Raw genomic sequence first — 6,893 nt, 5'->3', positions numbered from 1 at the left:
CTCTGCAGAAATAATGATAAAGCAGATGTAAGTTATGGCGTTTAAAGAGTCAGAAATGGAAAACCAAATACATTGGCTGCTGATGCTGTTTGTGTTATAAACATACCCATAGTCAATAGTTTTGTAGTAATGCTTGTTTACTCGACCAATAGATTGGATCATGAGTCCATTCTGGTGTTATTTCAAGGGTCTTGCTCAGAGGAGCCACAGCAACACACTGGGTTTTGAACCAACGACCTTTGCAGCCTCTCCAAGATGCAAACACCCAGCTCCCTAACCACTAGGCTGTCTATTCCAGACGAGTATAAGGCACGGGGCTGCTGCAGAAAAAGACGAGTAGTTGGTAGTAAAACAGCTTTATGAAAGGTGTTCCTCTTGTGTTCAATTTACTGGTTGATCAACAGGGGGCGCTGCTGAGCTGTTATTTCTCAGCGCCACTGGCTGGAGGGCTTGATTATCTCAAGAAGCTTCATCTATCCATCGCTAATTATTATAGCAGTGCTGCTGAAATGCCTAAAACAGCTTTATATCGAGTCACAATGAAATTTACACTCATCACAGCAGCCAAACATTTTTTTTTTTTTGGTAGATTTTAGTTGTTTTTTTTTTTTTTCCTTGTAACAAATATTTCTATAACTGAACCTCTAAGCATTCAGCTTTCAAATACTCAAGCTTTCGAGCAGAGATTGAAACGGGAGTGACTATGGCTAAATTTTTGATTTAGACCTCTGTTAGCTTGAGTTTCGATCCCTTTAGCTTTTAGGGTCAGAGGAAAAGCTTACATCCTTTAGGTATGTCTGGGGACTTTATATATATATATATTTGACTTTTAAGACACTTTGAAAAAGCTAAATCCTAAATAATTTTTTGAAATACCATTAAGATTTTATTAAATTTAATAGTGTTTTATGCGATGGCCCAACACAAAAGCACTGCACTCAAGTGGAAGGAATGATTTATGAAATTATTAGATCAATAATCAGAAAAGTGTCTTTTGAGTTTTCGGGTCAATGTGTTGTTGCTTTTTTTGCAAATGTTTTGGGTTAATGTCTTGACCAGTTGTCCCTATCTCCAGCGGTCATGTTTTCTGTGGGTAGAATGAAATTATTTAGAACACGTTCCATTTTAAAAATGCTCCTGTTTCTTTTACTGCTAAGCAGATAAAATTTCAATGGTAACATTTTTTGCAGTTGTCATTGGTAACATGTTTAGATGCTGCTGAAATACAGTATAATAAAACCCCTTCAAGCTACTTTTTAAAATTCAAAACTCTTCTAGATTAATGTTACTTATGATGCTTAAAATAATTCAGTTGTCAAGTGAGTCTCAATCCCTGCCCTGTCATAGGATCAGATGGTCTCTTTGTGTTGGTTGTATCTTTTCTTGGTCATGGCGGTGGGTGCATATCCTACTCAGGACTTTGTAGTATGCAGCATATTGTACTGTATACAAGTTGTTCTTCACAGTGAGACACAATAGTGGGTTTTTTTAATCAGCTTTTTCCATGATTTCAGTTAGTTCAAAGGGTGATTTCCAGCTTGCGGCTTATTTAATAATGAATGGTTGTCTAATTCATGCTTTTCAAAGCTGAATTCTTAGATATCTAAAATACGCAATCTGCTAAAATGTTCCAATTAAAATAGCATTACAGGAATAAAAACAATAAAAAAAGCTAAAGTGAACATGCAATGTACAAAATAACAACCTTTAAGGAGGTATTAAATATATTTGTCATTAAGCCCACATTGCTGATTTTTTTATTTTTTAATTATTATTGGTGTGATGCAACACTCTAATCTTGAATGAAATTTTTGAATAAGCGGGGAAGTCATCAACAGAAAATAAGGCTTCAAAACATCTGTCTGGGTGTGATTAATCTGTGTTTCACCTAATGAACTGAGAAATAAACTTTTTAATATTCAAATTTATTGGAAAAAAAACGTGAAGCCACGTCAGAATAAGGTTAATACTTTTTTTTGTGTGTGTGTGCTGTACTAATAAAACTATACCGCCTCTGTTCTGTGCATCAGCTCACAAGTCTTTGGGGCATAACCTGAATTACACACAGTAAAACTCGTGTTGTAATTTTATGAAACGTGACCAACAGTGGAAACAAGGCAGAACACAAGGTTGACACCGGAAAGCGTGACGGGAATGAATTGATGGGATCTAGACAGCGGGTTGGTGGCGACCTAATGCGCTTCTTGGAAACGCCGATCAGCTGAACATGCTTGTTTTTTTTTTAAAACGAGGTGAGACCTGGTCCACAACAGCGCAGTGACCTGGGTCCTTGTGAATTGGGGCAAAGATAACCAAAGACCTCCATGTTCCAGGAAGCTTGAGTCCTTGTGGCTCCCTGAATTAGATATGAAGACAGTTCAAAGAAATTTATGTCAGAGACCAACGCAAAGTAGGTTGGCGTTAAAATCCAGTAAGACGACCGATACATGTGGCCTGCAGGCGATACGTGGGAGCCGTCATTACTTTATCATGTCCACCAGATTAGGATGAGATTGATTTGCATTATTTTCTGCTTGTACTAAACCTAATTAACTTAAACAATACTGCAAACAGCAATCTGTACACAAATGTATCACTTGATGAGAAACTGTCTAAATTTTTTACTTGTTCAATCCTTAATGCCATCCCCCAGGGGCGTTGTATAGGGGGGAAAAGGTTAGGACAATTCTAAGGGCCCCTGACTGACAGGGCCCCCCAGAAAGAAAATGTTATATATTTATATCAGGTTTTTGGATGATTTAGATTTTTTTGTCATAAGGCCCATAATTCCTGGTGGCTCCCCTGCCTCCCCACTGCATTCAAGTGGACGCACAGCCTAAATGACAAAATATCTTTGCAGATAAACCTATCTGCACCCTACTACAAAGCAGAAGTGCGTCAACAGCCGCCATAGTGAGTGCTTTCTGAATAGTGCAGTCAGTAAGGAAGGAGGTAGGAAAAGGAGCCTGTATGCTCCCTCCTGCGGCTAGTTTAGCTTAGGAAAGTTAGCGGCACTAAGGAGCTATATGGTATCCCACAATCCTTAGCGTGACATGACGTATAAGCACAGCTCCCCTCAGGGAAATCAACGAAAAAGAAGAAAGCGCGAAAAATGTAGCTCGGTTTCGGAAGGCTGTAGGCCCCGGATTTGACTCGCACCATCCATGTGCGTTTCCATCAAGTAATGACGTCAGAGTTAAAGGCTGTCCGAACTCAGCACAGCAGTCCGAAGCCCCGTGGTAATGGATAACTCCAGCCAAAAAATGCGAAGCAATTGAGGAACATTTTTAAAATGTAAATGTGATATAAAGAAATGCTTTAACTTTGGGGCGCAGGTTCGCACGTCAACGTCACCGCCATATTGTATGTGGCAGAAAAAAGTTGAGTTCTGTTATTGTGAACTTGGATCAGAGAAGATGCCTCATTCCTGTGCTGCAATAAATACACACACACACATATACATACATATATACATATATATATATATATATATATATATATATATATATATATATATATATATATATATATATATATATTTGTGTGTATGTGTTATGAATATAGGGATCAATTTGTTAGATCTAAACATTGTGGTCTTCATTATTTCATAAAACCGTGTCACATGTGAACCTTTAGGAACAGACTTTTTGGGTGAGTATTAAAGAGGTAAAATTAATATTATGAGGAAAAAAAGTCCTAGGTCAATAAAGTAAAAATAAACCAACAAACACAAAAGTGATAATGTTATGATAAAAACATCATATTATGAGAATTAAAGGGGAACATTTCCAGAATAATCACAGTTTGCAGAATTATTTCACTCCTGAAGTAATAGGGCCAGGTTAGATTATTTTAAATATTTTTATTCTTTAGGAGAATAAATTCAGGAGAATGAAGCTAAAGGGATACGAAAATAAACTCGTAGTATTACCAAAAAAAGTACTACGAATACAAAGTATATTCAGAGATTAAAGTCCCTCTGATACTGTTTAAGTGACTGAGTAACTGCAGATTTGCCACATTTAAGATGGCGGACGCTCTGACGCATCGCAGCATAGGCAGAACCTGCCCAATGACGCGTCTACTCTTATATTATGTCTATGGTAGTACATGGCACCAATGTCTACTTCCTCTCTCTCCCAACTCCACTTCCTGTCAGCCTACTTTCAAATAAAGGCCACCAGTGCCATAAAAAAATATGCTTTAACCCATTTTCCAAGGCATTTTTATGCAATATATACATCATATTTGCACAAAGAATAGCACTAATAGTATGAGGAATATTCTTCCTGTGAAGTAACTTATTTTGTCAATCGGTTACAAACCATATACTTTTGTTTATGTCATTCTCTACAAAAACTGAATGTCCTCCTGAATAAAATGTATGAAACCTAAAAATCTAAACAGGTTTCTTATAGGAAGTATTTTTGTTTAGAAGATTCATGTTGCTTTTGCGGTTTAAAGCAAAAAGGGCTCTTATTAGGGGTTGGAAAGGGTTGCTAACTCCTAGTTTACCTGAAACTAGATGGTGTCACGTACCAATCCATTCTGATATCTTCCAACTATGACTTTTATCCACGTGCGGCACACTGGTGATGCGACCCCAGTGAGGCTCCATCAATCATAATGCTCACCGAAGTCTCTTTGTGGCATCTTGTTTTCACCACCTGTAGCAAGTTGCTGCTTGGTGTTCAGGAGCGCCTCTAGCTGCATTTCTTGACTACTCTGCGAAAAGATTAGTAAAACGTCATGAACTAAATCATTCTTTTATTAGAGCTGCTAAATGTGCCACTGATATATATGTAATAGATGTAAATCTTAAACCCCTTGAAAATGCAACTGAAGCGTCTTGTAATTTATACTTTACTATTACATTGATCTGGCTCCCTAGGAACTTTTGATTAATGGTCCATGACTTTGTTTGCTTCGGGTATAAATATGATGTCACATAGAGGGCCTATTCTGACTCTCCACACCATTCATGTATTTGAATTCATGTATTGCGGTTTAAACCACATTCTTGCAGCCAGTTTGGCTCACCTAGGATTACCAAAATGATTTCTTCTTTGATAAATCTCAGAATAAAAAGACAACCTTTGTGAGAATGTATTAAACCCTTCCTTTAAATTCCCAAGTTTACATACATTTCCTTTAGTAATTGGTGGAACTGCTTTTTAAACTAATATGTTGGCTTTCCTTCCACAAGCATCTCAAATTTGGACCCATTCCTCCTGACAGGACCTGGTGTTTTGTTGCCGTTTCTCCACATTTCACAAAGTAGGTGCCATCATGAGGAAAGAACATCATGTGGAAATAGTGAAGCAGCATCTCAACACATCGACCAAGACAAAGACCCTTAATCTACTTTATCGCTTTCTTTGCATCACACTTCAGATCATCATCATTTGGAAACCTCATTTGTCGCCAAGATCCAACTTCCTGACTAGTGTGTTGAGACGCTGCTTCAATATTTGGTCTTTCCTCATGCCTCCATCTACTTTGTGAATTGGACCTGTTCATCTTGCCAGATAAACACGACCCGGCCACCCCCGTATTTCACAGCTGGGACGGCGTCCTCGAGCTCTCCAGCTTCTCCCCACCGTCAGGGGGGGTTGATGCACACATTTTCTATCAAATCAAATTAATCTGTGGGATACAGAACTGGTCTTCTTCCTGGACTGAATGATTGCTGGACAATCCTACTGCGGCCTACAGTTCTCTCCTAATTAAATGTCAGTGTATAACGTGTATAAGGAAATATATATATATATATATATATATATATATATATATATATATATATATATATATATATATATATATATATATATATATATATATATATATATATATATATATATAAATAAAATTTCCTGAAATATTGATGCCATTGTTTAGGCTTTGGGTCCAAGGTTCTCAAACTCGTTTTCTAGGGCCGGTGTCCTGCTACCTAGATGGTTCTCTGCCTCAACTCACCAATAATTTGGTCGTCAGCAGGAATCTGGGGAGGTAATTTGCTTTGATTTGGGTACGTTTAACCAAGGACTCGTCTAAAAAGTTGCAGGACACCAACCCCGATCACTGGAGTTTGAGACCTCCGTTAGGGGGTCAAGGTTATGATTTAGAGTTTAGGGCAGGGGTCCCCAACCCTGGTTCTCAGGGCCCTCTGTCCTGCATGTCTTAGATGCTGAACGTTGAACATAAATGCGCTTTAAGATTGACCTTTAAGGCAGAAAACACATCGGATGGGTTTTGCTGTAAAGAAAGGAATAAGGGGAAAAGCCCATGATCTGTTGGCCTGTTTCTCTCCCAATTGGCCCCGAATTTGTTTTGTAGAGCTTATAGCATCATGAACACTTTGCAATACAGGATCAGTATAAATAATGATTAATAATGAACCTTTTAAAATAATTAAAAAGATTCTTCAAGTAGGATTTTATACCCGTGAACTTAGTAAATACACTCAAATTAAAGGTTAGATTTTCATACATAATGTTCCAATAGAAAATATTCTAGGGCTCTTATATCAACCATATCTGATAAACACTGTACATGTCCATTGATGCTCTGCATACGGACCAAATTCTATCTAAAGCAGACTGTCCCTTCATTATTTCCTTTAGTCCATGTGTGTAAACTGGTTAACTTATCATTGTTTCTGACAAGAATAAGAATTATTTGAGAATGAGAATATATGAGCAATGGCTTGCCATAGACTCTGCATTAACGAGACAGACAAACAGCTACAGGCCAGAAAGAAGACCCCAAAGAAAGCAACTCCTGAGATCAAAAATCTAAACCTAATCTAATGGAGGATCCTTTAGGGATAAAACTATAGATCCAATGCTCTAAAGCTTGTGCAAATAAACACATTCTGTCTTAGGTCAGATCAA

Source organism: Fundulus heteroclitus, chromosome 10, assembly GCF_011125445.2.
Source record: "Fundulus heteroclitus isolate FHET01 chromosome 10, MU-UCD_Fhet_4.1, whole genome shotgun sequence".
NCBI lineage: Eukaryota > Metazoa > Chordata > Actinopteri > Cyprinodontiformes > Fundulidae > Fundulus > Fundulus heteroclitus.
Note: the sequence above shows the minus strand (reverse complement) of the source record.